This window comes from Phyllobates terribilis, unplaced genomic scaffold, assembly GCF_046119375.1.
Source record: "Phyllobates terribilis strain yellow unplaced genomic scaffold, ASM4611937v1 Scaffold_4__5_contigs__length_816908805, whole genome shotgun sequence".
NCBI classification, from domain to species: domain Eukaryota; kingdom Metazoa; phylum Chordata; class Amphibia; order Anura; family Dendrobatidae; genus Phyllobates; species Phyllobates terribilis.
Window position 1 is genome coordinate 661,571,314 of NW_027362764.1, and position 22,228 is coordinate 661,593,541.

The 22,228-nt window shown below is 46.8% G+C and overlaps 1 long non-coding RNA gene across 1 annotated transcript in view; it reads left to right on the top strand.

Moving 5' to 3' along the window:
- Nucleotides 1-908, top strand: part of LOC141264477 (uncharacterized) — a 346,631-nt gene extending 345,723 nt beyond the window's left edge. Inside the window, exon 3 of the long non-coding RNA XR_012319961.1 lies at nucleotides 500-908. This is a non-coding gene — a long non-coding RNA (uncharacterized lncRNA). The remainder of the gene's footprint in view (nucleotides 1-499) is intronic.
- Nucleotides 909-22,228: the final 21,320 nt, after the last annotated feature.

The window sequence follows — 22,228 nt, forward strand, 5'->3', positions numbered from 1 at the left end:
TATTATTATTTTTGAAAAAATCCTCTAAGAAATCTTCAAGTCTATTTGAGTGCCAGGTTTTTTGGTTTAATATTACGTCGGGCTTGCAACCCTACCTGAGCACCTCACTACTCCAGGAGTGCGGTAGTTTCTCTATTTTGCATCTGGTTTCTATATACCAGCACCCTGGGGTGTCATGACCACCAATATTTTCTCGTACTACTCCGAGGAAACCTCCAACATCATCTCCAAATCAAACCTACCGTGTGACTTCTTGAAGGTACCACCCAAGGAGACGAGGGGTAGGGATTGGGAGAAGGAATTACGTCGTCTTACCAATATTGAACTGCATTGCGCTACACTTACCGAATATATTAGAGTCCAGCGTATCCCACGTGGACTCAGGGTTCCTTTACGCCCTACGCTTTTTAGCGACCAAGAAGAATATTGTACTAAATTCGAACGCATATTGAATAAATGTTCATTCGATTTAATGACTCTTACCATTGAATCTCTACAGAAAGAAATTACCTCTTCCAAGGAACAGATCTCCAGCATTGAATCCCAATTGGCTTCTACTTTTTCTACAGAGGAACTCAGCTCTTTAAAGACCAAGATCAACCAAAACATCGAACAACATCGACGTGACACCGAGAATAGAAAAAGATTAAAATTTATCCGGGACACAGAAGACTACCAGAAAGATCGTGTATACAAATGGCGCGATTCTTCCACAACCCGACGTGGACCCATCTATCCCGGCCACTCCTCTACCGACCTGTCCTCCTCTGGCTCAGAGATGGACAGACGAGACCAACCTACAACCTCTGCTCGTTTTTTAGGTTTCCGCCAGAAGTACAACAAAAGACGAGGAGGACGAGGAGAGGCGGCTTCAACCGGAAACGACAGGAACTTTACCAGGGTGACACGCTCCCAGGTAGGACCCCATTGGTAGTCAACATCTCTTCGCGGTCACTCAGCATAGCAGAACTATCAGTGCTACAGAAAGGTTTATCTTTTTGTCCTTCTAATAAATGTAGCACTTTTGGACTTGATATGGATTTACAGAGGTTTTACCGATCCATTAGACTAAAAGCACATTTCTCTCAGGAGAATATTGTAAACACCACTAACCTTACCACAGACCCGGTTAAAATCACGGCGCGTAGTCTCGGATTGAAAAATAAAAGCACCTACCGACCACCACAACACTACCATGCAGCCGAGACTTTCATTCAATTCATAGACCAATCGTTTCAAAAACTACGGTCTGACATTAACTTAGGTCGGATCCATTACCACCACAACCTGTCTTCTTTAGATAGACAGGCATTAAAAGGTCTTGAATCTGATCCCTCCATCATCATTAAACCGGCAGATAAGGGCGGAGCAATTGTCGCTATGGACAAAACCTCCTATCTTAATGAGATTTCAAGACAACTAGAGGATAGTTCAGTCTATGAAAAACTGACACTAGATCCTACATCTACAACCAGGGACTCCATTTCACAGATCCTGAATTTACATTCCCTTAAAGGGACGATTGATCCCAAGACCTGTGAATATCTTACAAAAAAATTCCCTATCATCCCGGTCTTTTATACATTGCCTAAAATTCATAAAAACCTGGAAAATCCCCCAGGCCGTCCCATCGTGGCCTCCACAGAATCAATTTTATCTCCTTTATCCATTTTTTTGGAAAAAAATCCGGACTCCGTTAGTCAAAAAAACAAAATCCTTCATTCTAGACACTGGTGCCTTTCTCACTACCATTCGAGACATTAAACAGACAAATCCTGATTCCTTGTTGGTCACACTGGACGTGAACAACTTATATACGTCTATACCACATGTAAAAGGGATCCAGTGTGTCAAAAAATTGTTAGCAGATTCAGAGACACCGGCTGAAGTCAGTCACCTCTGTCTTGATCTCCTAAACTTGGTGTTAACAAAAAACTATTTCCTTTTTCAGGACACTTTCTTTTTACAGAAACGGGGTACCGCTTTGGGATCTAATGTGGCCCCCCCATATGCAAATTGCTACATGGCTACATTCGAGGAGGAGGTGATTTACACCCATCCTCTCTTCCAGATTCACTCTGTAGCCTGGAAACGCTACATTGATGATATTTTTTGCATATGGGTGGGGCCCCCTGAAACCCTTATGGAATTCTTTGGATCTCTTAATTCAGCCTGGGAGGGCCTTCATTTTACCATCACATCCAATAAAGAATCAATCAACTTTCTAGACACGACTATCATCAAAGATGAGCTTGGCTTTCTCTCATCTGACCTTTACGTCAAACCCACTGACAGAAATGGTCTTCTACATTTCTCCAGCTCACATCCTAGATCCATATTCTCCTCAGTTCCCAAGTCACAATTCCGCCGTGTTCAGCGTATAGTCAGCAATCCTTCCATTCAAAGCCAAAGACTACATGAGATGCAGAATAAATTTGTTGATAGAGGATACCCGATAGACACCCTATCTAAAACTTTGGAGGGAACCACTCCATCCCGATACCCCTCCAATAACCGTATCCCATTTGTACATACCTACCACCCCATGACTTTCATTCTACACAGGAAAATCAGACAACACTGGAACATACTTCAAACTGCATACCCCTCTGTCCCCGGTTTCACAGTCCCCTTCTTACCTTGCTATAAAAGGGCACCCAATATCCGGGATCGACTGGTACATGCCGATATTGGCACCACTAACACCAGACCTCGACAAAGATTTCTATCCACACCAAAAATGGGGACTTTTCCATGTCTCCAGTGTTACCAGTGTAATAACATCATTAGGGGCAGCACTTTACATCATCCACAGTCAGGGAAACAGTACAGGATCAAAGATTATTTCACCTGCAACTCTTCTTATGTCATTTACGTCATTAAATGTCCCTGTGGCCTTATATATGTCGGTGAAACAACCCAACCTATCAAAGATAGAATCTCTAAACACAAGTCTACTATACGCTGTAAAAATCTATTCCTACCCATCCCGGCACATTTTACATCAGCAGGACATTCAATTCTGCAGCTCAAATTCCAGGTCATAGAACAAGTTAACCCGCGTAGACGTGGAGGGGATCGTATTCGCTTGTTGAAACTTAGAGAAGCATACTGGATACATGAGCTACAGTGCCTGTCCCCCAAAAGGTCTCAACAGAGAATATGATCTCTGTTCATTCATATGAATACCCCGATTTTTTGTATTTTTTGTATTTATATCATTTATATATTTTATATATATAATTCTCTGCGTACCCATAGTCAAATATCCACTTGACTATATTCTCCTCTTGTTATTATGTCATTATATACAGTCCAGTCATGTTCTGACCACTTTTACATATATTCATAAGGCTACAATATCACATGTCTTTTGTTATTCCATGTCTGGAGACTTATTGGTTCCTATCGTAATGTGTACATTGTTGTACCAAATTCTACTATATACTTATACTTGTTTTTGTTTCCCTAGATACCATCCCAATGATGTTCTAATTCCTTCCTCCCACCCCTCCTGCCTCCTCCCGCTGGATCTCCTCACTGCATCTCTCTCTGAACACCTTTAACCGCATAGTGGAACGCAACTACGCGTCATTTCCGGTCACGTGACCGGCATTCAGGCTTCAGGACCTGACTGACGTCATTTCCGGTCTTCAGGTCCTGCGGCGCCATCCCCTATCGCTCACATTCACTCCACTGTCACCAATGATTGGTTCTTGGCCCCTATACGACCTCCCCCTTCTCTTATATATTCTGTCCTGTCTCCCTTTACACCAACAGCCTAGAACAAGCGGTGGACACCGCGTTCTTCCTTGTTACAGCCACTCTTTATTACCATGCCTCACAGGTAACAGTTTCTCTTCTTGTGTCTTCTCATTGCTACGTCCACAGGTACTTACACTCTGTTTGTTCTCCTTTTTTTCTCCCCAGCTTTTCTCCTCTTGATCTCTTCTGGTAGGTTCTAGTACATTTCCATTTCCACTTACATCCAGCCCCATCCTCTCCCTCTCTCCCATCCGGTTCCCCTTGTTGTTAACCCCATGCCATGTATCCATGACCATTTATTTTGATTTTCTTTGGATTTTTGCTCACCATGCTTATGTTATTTTTGCAAAATGTTGCATGTCTATTATTGTCTACTTATTTATTTTTTGTATTTTTTGTATTATTTTCTATCATAGTACACCGATGAAGGTCCGTGGGACCGAAACGTCTGCTTATTGTACTACATTATCATTAAATATTATTATTTTTGAAAAAATCCTCTAAGAAATCTTCAAGTCTATTTGAGTGCCAGGTTTTTTGGTTTAATATAACTAGACTTGATTGAGACTGTATTTCCCAATCAAAGACAATAGAGGCTATAACGTGACAAACCGGGCAGATACACAATTTTGCAAAACAAATTTCACACTTCAAAATATTGAAATTATCCGAACTTTCTGAAAATGTAAAAATCTAAGAAATCTAGATATTTAGATTTCTGTAGATTGTGTATAACTGTCAAAAATTGCAGAGAGGCCAAGTTTGGAGAAAATTCTTTGTGGCTCTGCATTTTTTAAATGATTTCATCAGTCCCATACACAATAAATGCGGAGGCTGTGTTCTCATATGATGCAGCATCTTTTATAATACTGAAATATCCCTTTAATGATCAGTGTTATGCATTGATTATTCATGATTATCATTCACTGCTTAAAGCCCTAACACATATTAAACTAGGTGGGACCAACCAACCAATCCTTTAGTATGGAGACCACTCGGCTCTACCCCAACAGATAATGTCAGAGGGGAGACCACTTGGACATGTTGAATTACAACACCCAATTCTTTTGCTTCTCCAACAGACAAACTCTACCACAGGCGTTTTGCAGTGGTTAACTCTGGTCTCCCCATTGAAAACACATGCACACTCTATAAAGTTGATCTTGCATGTGATGCGCCCCCTGGGCCGCGTGGGGAATCCGGAACCGGGCCCTTTTGTGGATGCTGGGGGTTGTAGTCACCGTGGCGGTGACCCGGTCCCGTGGCTCAGGGTGGTCAAACCAGTGGCAGTCTATTTATGTGTTTTTTGTAATGCTTAAATGTCCGACTACGCCACCCGTGGATTGCGGTCACTGAGAACCGCCGCTGCGGGCAGACCGCTGAGGCTGATGTTGTGTGCGCAGCAGGGGGTAGTATAACTCCCCATGGGAGGAGTATAGCCTCAGGGCAGTGAGTGCAGATGGTGGGGGTGATGGTGCGCAGGAGCAACAGTAATGACTCAGAGTCCAGTGATGCAGTCCAGGGTCTTTGCTCACAGTTTTACACTCCAAGCCACTTCTGCTGGTAATGGCTGCCCACATCGTGCTGTGCTCACTAGGTGAGGGGCTCGGCCGACTCCCAGGTACCTTTGGAGTGCTTTTCAGGACCCCCTTCATGTTTCCTTTCTCTGGCCTGTCGTACCCCACAATTGACCACGTTTCTGTCCAGCTGCCTCGGGCCTTGGCGGGCAAATGTATGTTTCGTTTCCCTGGGTCCTATGTGGTGCCTTCCTAATGGGTGTAGTGAGGGGCCGTGCACGTACAATGCCACGGCCTCCGGTTACTAGCTGAGGGTAGTTGCTCTCCTCCACTAGATGAGGGATCTGGTTCCCTTTTCTTGGCCTGACCCCCCTACTCTGGTAGCGTTGGGAGTGCAGTGGCAGCTGGCCGGTCCGCACCCCTGGGGTCCCTTCAGTCTTCTCTTAGAGCTTCCTCCATTCTTCTTCCTTCCTTCCTTCTTCTTCTGTTTCCTGCCTCCAGGCTCAGGCCTTGAGACTTGGCCTGCCTGCGGCGCAAAGCCCATGCAGAGCCTCTGCTCCCAGTCTCCTTCTCTCTCTGCTCTCTCTACTTCTTGTCCACACTGACTCTAAGATGGTGCCCACCATATATACTCCTCTATACAGTGCACCCGGGATCTACTCTCCCCACCCACACACTACCGGGTTCCCCCTTTTTAGGTGTTCCCTTCCCCCACTCCAGCCAGGGACAGGGACAGCTGTGCTCACACCCGGGAGCATTGTCGCCCTGTCCCCCGGAAATGTGGTGTAGTGCATGTGGGTGTTAGGGTCCTGAGCCATACTCCATCCTTACCTGGAAGTGAGATATCACACCTCTGGGTGAGATGCAATACCTCTGTAGCGACCGAACCCTCGGGGCGCTACACATGTATATGGGGAGATTGGAATACAGTAGCTTGCTGCCAAACTGCTACTATGTGTCAATGGGCACCTTAAATCACATGTTCTCATCCTATGTATTGTAATGCAGCAACTTGCGGCATTACGGTAATGGTCCAGGATGTGTTTTGGCTGACTATGTACCTCCCCCTCGGGTGAATGGTCAAATGACTGTGACATAGCACAGGTCCTATACACACAGAATGTCTGATCACATGACTGTGACATCAGCACAGGTCCTGTGTGTGTGTACTACAGGATATATAAACCCTGGTAGTCTGGAGACAGGGTGTGTAAGGCATGAGGCCTGTTCCTGTGTGGGACACCGCTAGAGTGTGAGGCCTAGTGAGGCCTATTGAAGCCTGGTGAAGCCTGAAAGGCAAAGGCTGGATCCTTAGCTGTGTAAGCGATCCCAGTAGCCTTGGAGCGCCAGAGACGTGGAAGGCTAGAGTCCTGGAAGGCAAAGGCTGGATGTGAGGTGAGACCACATACCAGTAGCCTTTGAGGGAACGAGGGCTGGAGACCCCCATCTGGGAAACCGTAAAGCCACAGTGGTGGCAGAACAACCCTGAAGCAGCCAAAACCCGGCAAAGGTTAAAACACTGATTGATGTGGATATTTCTATAAGTGACTTTGCTGGGGGCTGCAACTGGAGCCAAGTGGGCCTGTCTGCCATTTGAAAGAGGCTCTTGGACATTACGTGTATGATATGTCGGCGAGCCACTGAGTTGGACTCGGTTATAGCAGTTATGATGTATAATAAACTGCTGGAGTGTGAAAACTGGAAAAACATAGCTGGTGTGTTTTAATTGACCCGGTGCAGCGAGTATCCCCCAGTATGATGACTAGCGCTGCCTTACAGTATGTACCGCTGGGGTTACGTGATCACATGATCATGATGAGCTGAAACATTTTTTACACCACAAATCTTACTCCAGTCGCTGACTGGAGTTTGTGGAGAGGAACACATAGAGGCGCACGCCACTTTTCAGATGTGCCAGATTAAGAGGTGTTCGTTCTCTCATCAAGACTGGTATGAAAAATGTTGGTCTTGATGAATCTGGGCCATAGTCTATAATTCACATGTTATGGTTTGTATGTATATTTTATATGTGGTAGGTTATGACTAGACTTGAGTGAGACTGTATTTCCCAATCAAAGACAATAGAGCCTATAAAATGGCAAACTGTAACCGTACCGCTGGGGTTACATGATCACGTGAGTGATCCTAGCTTCAAGAGTACTTTGATGTGATTTATTAGATTTAGGGGGCACTTGTCTTAGAAAAACCACACAGAGAGGCTGGCCTAAATGACCGATTCAGACCACCTTTATCAATATTAAAATTGTTCTGAAAGATCTTATCACTAGTGTTGATCGAGCACTAAAATGCTCGAAGCTCAGGCCGAGCTCGCCGTGATACTCGGGTGCTCGACCCAAGCAACAAGCCCAATGTTAGTCTATGGGAGACCCGAGCATTTTTGCGGCGGCACCCCCGGCAGTCTTTTAAAAGCCTAACAAGTGCCCAAAACGATAGTGACATTGCTCAAATGACATGGGGACAGCATGGGGATCACCCCAGGAAGCATTTCTGACCCCCAGGTCACTGCTGTCAACAACGTGGTCAGAGGTATTAAGCCAGTTTTACGGGCTCACAATAAAACGTTCAAAAACTAAACTGAAACTGCTTTGCTGTGAAATATGTTAAGGAACTTCCTTTCCAGGGTAAAGAAGACTTGTGTATAAGGTAAAATAAATAACCCCCCCAAAAAAATACTCCTCCACACCTTGGGCTATGTTCACAAGTAGCATTTTTTATGCGGTTTTGCATTTTTGTATTGCTTTCAACCGTGACAAATGCATTCACCGGGAAATGTAATTTTAACATTTTACAACTTTATCTGGCCATGTGCTGTGTGACACATGCATACAGTGCTGAAAAGACACGGGAACAGCATGGAGAAGACCCCTGGAAGCATCTCTGACACCCAGGTCATTGTCTAAAAGTGTGCCCATCAGAAATCATCCTTGCCGCATCAGAAGATGCAGACTTGCAACTATCTCCGTGCAAGTTCTTGTCCCAGGGCAGTGTTCAATTGTACCTCCCCCATTCCTTGCAATGCAAGCGCAAATATGCAGCCAACCACCCACCCACCCCCAGGCTGCAATACCATACTGCTTGCTTGCACTTGAAATTGGGCCTTTTAGGCATGTGGAGGCGGAATCTGGCCACCACGTCATGGCTGCGTTGGCGGCCTGGAATCCATACTCAGTCCCCAGCCGCCCGGCGGCCGGGTGTCCACACTTGGTCCCCAGCCGCCAGGGGGCGGCCGGGTGTCCATACTCGGTCCCCCGACGCCCCGTGGCCGGGTGTCCACACATGGTCCCCAGCCGCCCCTATTTCCCCTGTCAACTTCCCCCCACACACTTTTCTTAGCCCGGCCTGCTTTAGGGCAGCATTGGACGAGACCACCAGAGAACCAGACTCCTCTGGTGGGCCCTGGCTTCTCCATCAGGGGAGTTGAGAGTGCCAAGGTGAGGAGCATGATGATGATGATAGAAGTTAGCATCTGCTTTGTTTTGTTTTAATGCAAGCATAAGTGTGCAGCCTGCCACCCACCCACCCCCAGGCAGCAATGCCATACTGCTAGCTTGCACTTGAAATGGGGTCTTTTAGTTTGGAGGAGACCGAGGCTGGCCACTACCTCATGGCTGCTTTGGCAGCGAGGTATCCATACTCAATCCCCAGCTGCCCCTATTTGTCCCGGTGTGCCTTATACATAAGATTAAGCGCGTACACCAAAACATTACCTGTGCCCTCCCCAGTGCATTTAGTGGGAAGGACAGCCTATTCCAGTGTAGTGTGTGCATGCCAAACCCCTGTTCATGGTACATGCAAAGATGCCTCCCACCCTGCACCTGTCATTGCAGACTTGCAACTATCCCCGTTCAAGTCCTTGTCGGGCAGTGTTCAATTGTACCTCTCCCATTCCTTGCAATGCAAGCGCAAGTATGCAGCCTGACACCCACCCACCCCCAGGCTGCAATACCATACTGCTTGCTTGCACTTGAAATTTGGCCTTTTAGGCATGTGGAGGCGGAATCTGGCCACCACGTCATGGCTGCATTGGCAGCCTGGAATCCATACTCAGTCCCCAGCCGCCCGGCAGCTGGGTGTCCACACTCGGTCCCCAGCCACCAGGGGGCGGCCGGGTGTCCATACTCAGTCCCGAGCCGCCCCGCGGCCAGGTGTCCACACACGATCTCCAGCCGCCTGGGGGCAGCAGGGTGTCCATAAACGGTCCCCAGCCGCCCCTATTTCTCCTTGGAACATCCCCCCACACACTTTTCTTTGCCTTGCCTGCTTTAGGGCAGCATTGGACGAGTCCACCAGAGAACCAGACTCCTCCGGTGGGCCCTGGCTTCTCCATCAGGGGAGTTGAGAGTGCCAAGGTGAGGACCATGATGATGATGATACAAGTTAGCATCTGCTTTGTTTTCTTGGAATGCAAGCGCATGTATGTAGTAGCGGCTAGGCCTGAGCGTTTTGGCGCATATCCTACCTCCTCCGAGGATTGCTGGATGTTTTCCTGCTACTATTCCAGTTCTATGACTCCCATTAAAACAAAGCTTCAGGTGATAAATGATGGATGAGGTAGTGGCAAAGGAGAAAGAGCAAGAGGATCAGGGACCATTCACATCAATATCAGGCCAGTCAACCACATATGTCTTGTAGGATATGTTTCTGTAACAAAAGGAGCGGTTCGGCTACACAGTTAAAGGGCATACAGTGAGTGCAATGCCTACCAAAAATTTTGAGGCACTCCAATGCCCCTTGGAAATGACATGGAGGTCAGAGGGCCTTAACTAAACCGTTTTTTCCATTTATAGCAACTGGGTCTCGTGTACACTGTTAGCCTAAGCAGTGAATGGAAGGCTTTCCAAAAATTATGAGGAACTGCAATGCCCCTTGAAACAGACGTGGATTACAGCATGCTAAAAACCTTCTACCCATTATTGGGGAATGGGTCTCCCTTAGTTTTCGCCTTTGCATTGAAAAGCAAAAGCTGACTAAAATTAAGAGGAAATGCAATGCCCGTTGGAAGAGTCGTGGAGGTTAGAAGTAATTAAAAACAACATTTCAATGCCCCTTGAAAGAGCTGTGGAGTTCAGAGTGGCTTAAGAAGACGCTTTTAATGCCCCTTTGAAGAGACGTGGGGGTCCCAGTAGCTTAACAAGACGGTTTGCATGCCCCTTGGAAGAGACGTGGAGGTCACAGTAGCTTAACAAGATGGTTTTAATGCCCCTTGGAATAGACGTGGAGGTCACAGTAGCTTAACAAGACGGTTATAATGCCCATCGGAAAAGTAGTGGATGTCGCAGTAGCTTAAAAAGATGGTTTTAATGCCCCTCGGAAAAGACGTGGAGGTCCCAGTAGCTTAACAAGACGGTTTGAATGCCCCTTGGAACAGACGTGGAGGTCACAGTAGCTTAACAAGACGCTTTTAATGCCCCTTACAAGAGCCATACAGTACAGCATCTTAAAAATATTATTCCCATTTTTGGGGAGTGGGTCTCCCATAGTAGTTGCTTATGCCTTCCAAGCAAAAGCTTCCAAAAATTAGGACGGAGCAACTTGCAATGCTCCTTACAAGAGCCATGCAGTACAGCATATTACAAACAATATTCCCATTATTGGGGAATAGTATTTGCTTATGCCTTCCAAGAAAAAGCTTCCAAAAATTTGGAGGAAATGCAATGCCCGTTCGAAGACTCGTGGAGGTCCCTGTAGCTTAACAAGATGGTTTTAATGCCCCTTACAAGAGACGTGGAGGTCAGAGTGGTATAACAAGACGCTTTTAATGCCCCTCAGAAGAGACGTGGAGGTCAGAGTGGTATAACAAGATGCTTTTAATGCCCCTTACAAGAGACGTGGGGGTCAGAGTCGTATAACAAGACGCTTTTAATGCCCCTGACAAGAGTTGTGGAGGTTAGAGTGATATAACAAGATGCTTTTAATGCCCGTCAGAAGAGACGTGGAGGTCAGAGTGGTATAACAAGATGCTTTTAATGCCCCTTACAAGAGACGTGGAGGTCAGAGTGGTATAACAAGACGCTTTTAATGCCCCTTACAAGAGACGTGGAGGTCAGAATGGTATAACAAGATGCTTTTAATGCCCCTTACAAGAGACGTGGAGGTCAGAGTGGTATAACAAGACGCTTTTAATGCCGCCATAAAAGAGACGTGGAGGTCAGAGTGGTATAACAAGACGCTTTTAATGCCCCTTACAAGAGACGTGGAGGTCAGAGTGGTATAATAAGACGCTTTTAATGCCCCTTACAAGAGATGTGGAGGTCAGAGTGGTATAACAAGACGCTTTTAATGCCCATCAGAAGAGACATGGAGGTGAGAGTGGTATAACAAGATGCTTTTAATGCCCCTTACAAGAGATGTGGAGGTCAGAGTGGTATAACAAGATGCTTTTAATGCCCCTCAGAAGAGACATGGAGGTCAGAGTGGTATAGCAAGACGCTTTTAATGCCCCTTACAAGAGATGTGGAGGTCAGAGTGGTATAACAAGACGCTTTAATGCCGGTTACAAGAGATGTGGAGGTCAGAGTGGTATAACAAGACGCTTTTAATGCCGGTTAGAAGAGACGTGGAGGTCAGAGTGGTATAACAAGACGGTTTGAATGCCCCTCAGAAGAGACGTGGAGGTCAGAGTGGTATAACAAGACGGTTTGAATGCTCCTCAGAAGAGACGTGGAGGTCAGAGTGGTATAACAAGAAGCTTTTAATGCCCCTTACAATAGATGTGGAGGTCAGAGTGGAATAACAAGATCCTTTTAATGCCCGTCAGAAGAGACATGGAGGTCAGAGTGGTATAACAGGATGCTTTTAATGCCCCTTACAAGAGATGTGGAGGTCAGAGTGGTATAACAAGACGCTTTAATGCCCCTTACAAGAGATGTGGAGGTCAGAGTGGTATAACAAGACGCTTTTAATGCCGGTCAGAAGAGACGTGGAGGTCAGAGTGGTATAACAAGACTGTTTTAATGCCCCTCAGAAGAGACTTGGAGGTCAGAGTGGTATAACAAGACGCTTTTAATGCCCCTTACAAGAGACGTGGAGGTCAGAGTGGTATAACAAGATGCTTTTAATGCCCCTTACAGGAGACGTGGAGGTCAGAGTGGTATAACAAGACCCTTTTAATTCCCCTTACAAGAGATGTGAAGGTCAGAGTGGTATAACAAGATGCTTTTAATGCCCGTCAGAAGAGACATGGAGGTCAGAGTGGTGTAACAAGACGGTTTTAATGCCCCTCAAAAGAGACGTGAAGGTCAGAGTGGTATAACAAGACGCTTTTAATGCCCCTTACAAAAGACGTGGAGGTCAGAGTGGTATAACAAGACGCTTTTAATGCCCCTTACAAGAGCCATACAGTACAGCATCTTAAAAATATTATTCCCATTATTGGGGAGTGGGTCTCCCACAGTCTTTGCTTATGCCTTCCAAGCAAAAGCTGACAAAAATAAGGACGGAGGAACTTTCAATAATGGCAACATGGACCACGGTCACCCTGGTGGTATAGTGGTGGTGGAGGCTGAGGATTAGGAGAAGAACATAAAACAGCCGAAATTAGGAAGCGTATACCCATGTGTGAGTGTGAAGCGGTTGCATGTGAATACACCTCCGGAAATAACACAGTGGATTTGACTTTATGTTACTCTGCTGTCATTTGGTGATGATGAGAAGTCTTGCCCAATCCAGCCCTTGTTCATTTTGATAAGTATCAGCTTGTCAGCATTGTCAGTTGACAGGCGAGTGCACTTATCAGTTATAATTCCCCCAGCGGCACTAAAAACACGCTCCGATAACACGCTAGCGGCAGGGCAGGCTAGGACCTCCAAGGCGTACAGAGCGAGTTCATTCCAAGTGTCCAGCTTGGATACCCAATAATTAAAAGGCACAGAGGAATCACGGAGGACGCTGGTACGGTCGGCAATGTACTCCCTCACCATCTTTTGAAACTTTCCACTCCTTGTGAGAGTACCCCGCGCCTCAGGGTCTGGATGAAGGGAGGGTCTGAGAAAACTGTCCCAGAACGTTGACAGTGTTCCCCTGCCTCTGCTGGATTGGAGTTGCCTCTCTCTAGCTTGTATGCTTTGGTTCGTCAACGAACTGTGATCTCTGCCGCTAGCGTGTTCAGATGGGAATTTTTTTAACAGTTCTGCAGCAAGGGCCTTCTGGTACTGGCCCATTTTTGTAGACCTCTCCACCTCAGGAATAAGAGAGTGAAAGTTCTCCTTGTAGTGGGGGTCTAAAAGTGTCACCAACCAGTAATGACTGTCACCCAACATTTTGACAATGCGAGGGTCACGGTTAAGGCAGCGTAACATAAAGTCAGCCATGCGTGCCAGACTGGTAACGGGCAAGATTTCCGTGTCCTCACCAAGATGACGACTGACCATGCTCTCCTCCTCCTCTTCTTTCTCCTCCTCCCCCCTGTCCTCAGGCGACCCATGTTGAACCGACGGTATGACACTTGTACAGGTACTACCGTCTACAGCGCATGATAACAGCTCCTGTTCTTCCTCCTCCTCCTCCTCCTCCTCTCCCTCATTGTCCCCCAATGCACATTGGGATGAGATGAGGCTGGGCTGTATGTAATCGCCCACTATGGCTTCTTGATCCATCTAATCATACGCTGACTGCAATGCCTCCTCTTTAATTCTCTGCAGAGAGCGTTGCAAAAGACAGACAAGTGGGATGCTGACACTAATGATGGCATCATCGCCACTCGCTATCTTGGTGGACTCCTCAAAGTTTGTCAGGATGGTACATATGTCAGACATCCAGGTCCACTCATGAGGTCTTATGTGTGGAGTCTGACCTGAATATCGACGGCCTTGTTGCAGCTGGTACTCCACAACTGCTCTCTTCTGCTCACAAATCCTTTGCAACATGTGGAGGGTAGAGTTCCAACGTGTGGGGACATCACACACCAGTCGGTGTGCCGGAAGCTGCAAACGCTGCTGCAACACAGCAAGGGCGGCGGAAGCTGTAGCCGACTTGTGAAAATGAGCTGACAGACGGCGTACTTTGATGAGCAGATCTGGCAACTCGGGGAACGATTTAAGAAACCGCTGAACCACGAGGTTAAGCACATGAGCCAGGCATGGTACGTGTGTGATCTCGCCTCGCCTCAGAGCCGCCACCAGGTTACAGCCATTGTCACACACGACCATGCATGGATGTAGGTTCAGCGGTCTCAGCCACAGATCTGCCTGCTCTTTCACAGCTGTCCACAACTCACAAGCAGTGTGAGGTTTATCACCTAAGCTTATGAGTTTCAGCACAACCTGTTGCTGCTTGGCTGAGGCAGTAGAGTAGTGCTTCCAGCTTGCAACTGATGTGGTGATATCTGAGATGGAGGCTGAACATGAGAAGGAGGAGGAGGAGGATGATGCGCAGGAGCTGTACACTGTGGGGGCAACTCTGACTGACATAGGGCCCGCAATCCTCGGTGTGGGGAGGATGTGTTCCGTCCCAAGGTCCGACTGGGTCCCGGCTTCCACTATGTTTACCCAGTGTGCCGTCAGGGAGATGTAAAATCCCTGGTCACAAGCACTTGTCCACGTGTCCGTTGTCAGGTGGTCTCTCCCAGTAACTGCGTTGTTGAGGGCACGGCAGATGTTTTGGGACACGTGCTTGTGTAGTGCGGGATGGCACACCGGGCAACATAGTGTCGGCTGGGGACCGAGTACCGAGGGACGGCCACCACCATAAGGTTGCGGAAGGATTCCGTCTCCACCAGCCTAAAAGGCAGCATTTCCAATGCAAGCAGTCGTGAAATGTGCGAATTTAGGACTGTGGCCTGTGAGGCGTTAGCTGCGAATTTCCGCTTTCGTTCAAAGGTATGGGATATGGACAATTGAACGCTGCGGTGGGACGTGGACGTGGATGTTGATGCTGTTTCTTTAGAAACTGCCATAACAAGTGAAGACTGAGAGGAGGGGGCATCTTTACATGCAGTATGTACAGGGGATTGCCTTGCACACACAACAGGGGGTTCTATTGCACGCACAACAGCGGAAGAAGCAGTGGTAACACCTGCTGACACTGGTCGTGGACCCTGGGTTTCGCCCCACAAAGTCGGGTGCTTTGCTGCCATGTACCTGATCATGCTGGTGGTGGTCAGGCTGGTAGTTTTGTCACCCCTGCTGATGCTGGCATGGCAGGTGGTACAAATGGCCTTTCTGGGGTTATCAGCAGAGTCTTTAAAAAAATTCCAGACTCTGGAAGACCTACCGCTTGTACTGGCAACGTCCCTTGTGTTGGTGTTACGGGGAACGGTTGCCCGCCTTCTGTCTGCGGCCAACACACTGCTTCTTCCTGCCTGTTGGGGTACTCTGCCTCCCTCCCCCTGTGTGCTGCTGGCCTCACTCTGCATGTCCTCCTGCCACGTTGGGTCAGTTAATAGATCATCCACCACCTCCTCCTCTTCCACTTGCGCACCACGATGCTGCTCCTCACTTCGTGGCAATTGTGTCTCGTCATCGTCCACCTCTTGTGACAAATTGCCAGTGTCGACTTCCTGTGGCCGTGGCTGTTCAAATATTTGGGCATCGCTACATGGGATCTCCTCTTCCACCACTTCAAGCGTAGCAGGCGAGGGGCACAAATATGGAAATGGACCAGTGAACAGCTCTTCAGAGTGTCCAAGTGTGGGATCAATTGCTGTCTGACGACACTCAGCATGGGGGGAGGAAGGAGCATTAGGGTGAGGAGGAGTATGCGGTCGAGACTACTAAGAGTTGACCGTGTGGAAGACAGATCGGAGGTGGTGGTGCCCAGGTAACTGGAAGTATTATTTGCTATCCAATTAATAACCTGTTTACACTGATCAGTTCGCAATACTGGTGTTGTTCTGTGCTTCCCTAGTAATTCGGGCAAGAAGTGGGAGCGAGAAGATGTGGCTGTTCGTTGTGGGACATTTTCACTTTGGCCACGGCCCTGTCCTCTACATGTACCATCACCAGAACGTCCAGTTCCACGTCCCTTGCCACGCGCCTTGCCCATTGTAAAGGAAGTAAAATAGCTTACACTCGCACTATCAATGGAAAAAGGGTAAGAAAAAGTAGATTAGAACCGTGGAAGAGGAAAACCACAGTTCTATTTCTCTGGCCTACACCCGACTCTTTTAAACAATCAGAACAATCAGGGAGAAACTATTACTGTTTTTCCTTACGGAAAAAATATCAAAACCTGAATAATAGAGATTTTTTTCCGTGGAACAGCAAAACCACAGTTATTGTTTACTGGGGTATACCACACTTATTAAAATATATAGATTTGCGGCTGAACAGTGAGCAACACACTCAAACTGTTTTTTCTTTAGATACCAAAGGCCCAAAACTGGATACTACAGAGATTTTACCCATAGAACTGCAAAACCACACTGGGATTTGTCAGGCGTACACAAGACTATTTTCAACAGATATATTTTTGTGTCAGAACACTCAGGAGACACTACTGTTTTTTTTACTGCAAAAAATGCGAGAAGCAGGATAATAGAGATTTTTTGCCGTGGAACAGCAAAACCACAGTTTTAATTTACTGGTGTATATACCAGACTTTTTTAAAAATATAGATTTGCGGCAGAACAGTGAGCGACACACTCAAACTGTTTTTTTTTTAGATACCAAAGGCCCAAAACTGGATACTACAGAGATTTTACTCGTGGAACTGCAAAACCACACTTCTGTTTCTGTGGCCTATACCAGACTCTTTTCAACAGATATATTTGTGTCTGAAAAATCAGAGGCACACTTTTTTTTTTTTTGGGGGGGGACGGGACACCAATAGGTTAATAAGACGGATATTTGTACAGTGTGTAGTAGGAAAAAAAAAAGAGGATTTAGATGAAAAAAAAATATTTTTACTGGCCCCGAGACCTGCAGCTAAGTCCAGCAATTTCAGAAACAGGAGCACACAGGACTGTAATGCAGCGTTTGCTGGTGTAACCACTGCGTCTCCTATACAGCCTACCTGCCTGCCTGCCTGATATCTGGGATGGATATAAGTCCTGAGAAGGACTGTTTGTTTGTTCTGGCAGCCTTTACAGACCCTACACTAACTATTTTGCAGGAAAAATCTCTCCCTAGCTCAGCAGCGCTGTCCCTACACTGTGTAATCCGGAGCGTCTGTGTCCAAGATGGCGGCGCCCGGTTTTAAATACTCGAGGTGATGCTGTGCGGCCAGCCAATCACTGTAATGCCCACAAACCACATGACTGCGGCATTACAGTGACTGGCTGGCAATACCTGCATGTTCATTGGCTCTGTAAAGAGCGCCAAACATGCAGGGCGGAGACCCGAGCTCCCGCCCGAGTAACCCGGAAATGCTCAGTGTTCGCCGAACATCCCGAGTAGCGTGATGCTCGGGCGAGTACCGAGCAGTGTCGAGCATTCTCGCTCAACACTACCTATCACAGAATATATTTTATATGTGGAAAGCCAGATTATTGCCGGTTAAGGGGATAATCCCTGTTTTTCTATTAAACATTGTTTCTAATCATATTTAGGAAACACATAAATTGTCATGTCTTAAAAAAAGATTTCTTACTTTATGTTACCCCAATAACTGTCATATCCACTTTCCTCATTGTCTGGGTGAATTACCAGGACTGAAGGGTGAGGTGTGTTTACTCCTGTTTATAATAGTCTTGGAGTTAAGGAAAAACCACAGCGACCAGAAATTTGCTTTCATCGCCTTAGCTAACATTAGATCAATCAGACCTAATTGCTTATTGGATTTGTAATTTTATGTTTTGTGAATAATTTCCATTCTCAGGCAGATACTGTATCTTAGCGTAAGAAGTCCATAGGCTATAGCATACTTGGTGCATAATCATCTGAAGAATACTGCTAGGTTTGAAAAAGTATTAAAAAAATTCAGTGATTTTTGGACTCATGTTTCAGAAAAACATTCCTCTACCTTTTGTATGTTATAAAACAAAAATATCGAAAAATTACAAATAAAGGTTTAATCATGCGTATCATCATAACTGCTCATCAGTTTCTGTACATACATAGAGTGAATGACTTTCTTCTCCCTATATTAGTCTCTGTTCACATCTGTGTCTAGCTCAGATACTGTCAGTATGGCTTGGTTAAGTAGTGATGCATTGTTTTTCTGCCTAAGCATTAACCGCCTTGGAAGAACACTGAGGACTCCTACATATGCTGATAGAACCTGTCAATTGTCATAAGTGTTTGTCATGACATGTCATGATGGATTTGCCACAGAATTATGCCATTTGATTTAATATAAAGCGACAATGCAGATGTGAACGGAGCCTTACTTGCTGCAGTCCAAGACGCTGAGAAAAGTGTCATTGTTAAGTAGGGTAGTGATGTTGGCTGAGCGTTAGAGGATGATCTTAAAGGTGCACAACTTACTAAACTTTAATTATCCAAGCACTGTCTTTTAAGGAACCATGTATCAGTGTGATCATCACATGACCAGAAGTGATCTTCATCCTCTGGGAGAAGACAAAATTAAAGGGATTGTCGACTTCTCGGATAACCCTTTCTTAATCCTCATATTTCCCCCTAGTAAAATAATAACACTTATACTCACCTCTGATGCCAGTGCCGCTCCAGCGATGTTCCAGAGGTGTCAGCACTGGCTCTCCGGGGGATCACGTAACATTATGTCATGCAATCCCTGCAGCCAATCAGAGCAGGCTTCACGCTCCCTGCATTTGGACATATCACATAGAACCGGAAGAATCTGACTTCCTCTGGATGTATGTGATTTGTCTGAAAGAGGGGAGAGTGAAGCCAGCACTTATTCACTGCAGGGATTGCATGACATAACAATGTTAAGTGATCCCCAGAAGAGCCAGTGCTGACACCTCTGGAACATCACTGGAGGTGAGTATTAGTGTTATCATTTTACAAAGGGTAATAATAAGATTAAGAAGGGGTTGTCTGAGTAGTGGACAATCCCTTTAAGTTTTTTATTCAGCAATTGCAGGAAAAGATTTTGCAAAGTGATAAATTGATAAGAAAATTACTCTCTCTCTCTCTGTATATATATATATATATATATATATATATAAATATATATATATATATATATATATATATGTATATGTATGTGTGTGGAAAAGTAAGTTTTCCCACCTACAAAGAATGGGGAGGTCTGTAATTTTTATCGTAGGAACGCTTCAACTATGAGAGACAGAATCTAAAAATAAAAAGCAGAAAATCACATTGTATGATTTTTAAATATTTAAATTGCATTTTATTGCTTGAAATAAGTATTGGATCACCTAGCAACCAGCAAGAATTCTGGCTCTCATCACAGACCTGTTAGTTTTTCTTTAAGAAGCCCTCCTACTCTACACTCAGTACCTGTAATAATTGTACCTGTTTGAACTCGTTCCCTGTATAAAAGACACCTGTCCACACACTCCAACCTGTCCACACACTCCAACTCATTCCCTGTATAAAAGACACCTGTCCAACCACACTTCAACCTCTCCACCATGGCCAAGACCAAAAAGCTGTCTAAGGACACCAGGGACAAAATTGTAGACCTGCAAAAGGCTGGGATAGACTATAGCAGGGTTCCCCAACTCCAGTCCTCAAGGCCCACCAACAGGTCATGTTTTCAGGATTTCCTTACTATTACACAGGTGATGGGATTATTGCCTGTGAAGGTGATGCAATTATCACCTGAGAAATACAAAGGAAATCCTGAAAACATGGCCTGTTGGTGGGCCTTGAGGACTTGAGTTGGGGAACCTTGGGCAATAGGACAATAGGCAAGCAGCTTGGTGAGAAGTCAACAACTGTTGGCACAATTATTAGAAAATGGAAGAAACATAAGATGACTGTCAATCTTCCTGGGTCTAGGGCGCCATACAACATCTTGCCTCGTGGAGTAAGGTTGATTCTGAGAAAGGTCAGGAATCAGCATGGAACTACATGGTAGGACCTGGTCAATGACCTGAAGAGAGCTGGGACCACAGTCTGAAACATTACCGTTAGTAACACGCTATGTTGTCATAGATTAAAATCCTGCAGGGCACGCAAGGTCCCCCTGATCACGCCAGAACATGAGCAGGCCCTTTCAAAATTTGCCAATGACCATCTGGATGATGCCAAGGAGGCATGAGAGAAGGTCATGTGGTCAAATGAGACCAAAATAGAACTTTTGGGTATCAACTCCACTCGCCGTATTTGGAGGAAGAAGAAGGATAAGTACAACCCCAAGAGCACCATCCCAACCGTGAAGCATGGCAGGGAAACATCATGCTTTGGGGGTGCTTTTCTGCAAAGGGGACAGGATGACTGCACCACATTGAAGAAAGGATAGATGGAGTCTTGTATCGCAAGATTTTGCCTGACAACCTCCTTCCCTCAGTAAGACAATTGAAGATGGGTCATGGTTTGGTATTCCAGCATAACAATGACCCAAAACACACAGCCAGGGCAACTAAGGAGTGGCTCTGTACGAAGCATTTCAAGGTCCTGGAGTGGCGGAGCCAGTCTCCAGACCTGAAACCAGGGGCGGAACTACCGCCCGTGCAGCCGGTTCATTGAACGGGGGCCCCGAGGGAGAGGGGGCCCCTCCAGCCTCCAGCAGGGCCGCCATCAGGGCATGACTGCCCTGACTCCAGTATGGGGCCCGGCCGGTAGGGGCCCCCTCGGGGGCCCCCCTCTTGTGCATCTCTCTCCTCATGGGGCCCCCGGCCCCATGCTATGCGCCGGGTCCGGGACATTTCAGCGCTGAGCTGCGCTGTTGCAGCAGCGCCTTCATGATTCCCCTGACTTCCGGTCATGTGACGGTGCCGTCACATGGCCGGAAGTCAGGAGAACCTGCTGTCAGCGATTTGGACGAGCGCCAGGATTCTGCAGGGATCGCATGGGGGTAAGTATAACAAGTTTTATTTTTTTTTAAATACAATTAACTAGGAGTGGAGAGATGGGAGATGCACATGTGTGTGTGTGTGTGGGGGGGGGAGATGGGAGATGCACATGTGTGTGCGTGGGGGGGGAGATGGGAGATGCACATGTGTGTGGGGGGGGGAGATGGGAGATGCACATGTGTGTGGGGGGGATGGGAGATGCACATGTGTGTGTGGGGGGGAGATGGGAGATGCACATGTGTGTGGGGGGGAGATGGGAGATGCACATGTGTGTGTGGGGGGAGATGGGAGATGCACGTGTGTGGGGGGGGAGATGGGAGATGCACATGTGTGTGGGGGGGAGATGGGAGATGCACATGTGTGTGGGGGGGAGATGGGAGATGCACATGTGTGGGGGGGGATGGGAGATGCACATGTGGTGGGGGGGGAGATGGGAGATGCACATGTGTGGGGGGGGAGATGGGAGATGCACATGTGGGGGGGGATGAGAGAGGTGCACATGTGGTGGAGGGGGATGAGAGAGGGGCACATGTGGGGGAGGGGGATGAGAGAGGGGCACATGTGGGGGAGGGGGTGAGAGATGTGCACATGGGGGGGATGAGAGCTGCACATGGGGGGGTTTGAGAGCTGCACATGGGGGAATTGGGAGTAGGGGGATAATGAGCTGCACATAACGAATGTGGGGTGGGGGAGAGTAAATGATAAATGATGATGGGGTGGGGAGAGCACGGACATGATATAATGAATTGGGGCAGGGGGTGCATGTAAATATTGAATGCGGGGAGCAGGAAGTATAGAGTAGGGGGCGTTGCGGATGCAGGAGTGTGACTGGTAACAAATTGGCGGAAAGAGTAGAGGTTCTAATTAAATTATATATTAAGTGCCTATTTACAGTTAATGGGGGCACAGTGGTGGATTACAATTTATATTTGGAATGGTAGGTTGCATAATAACTAACCATATATTGATGGTGGATGCACGTCTGTATTCAGCTGCGTAATGTAGAAGTTGGGGAATGTGCTCTAGATAACTGTGTTATTTTATGCAGAGACGAGTCCTGGCTGGAAGACGTGATGGCGGTCTG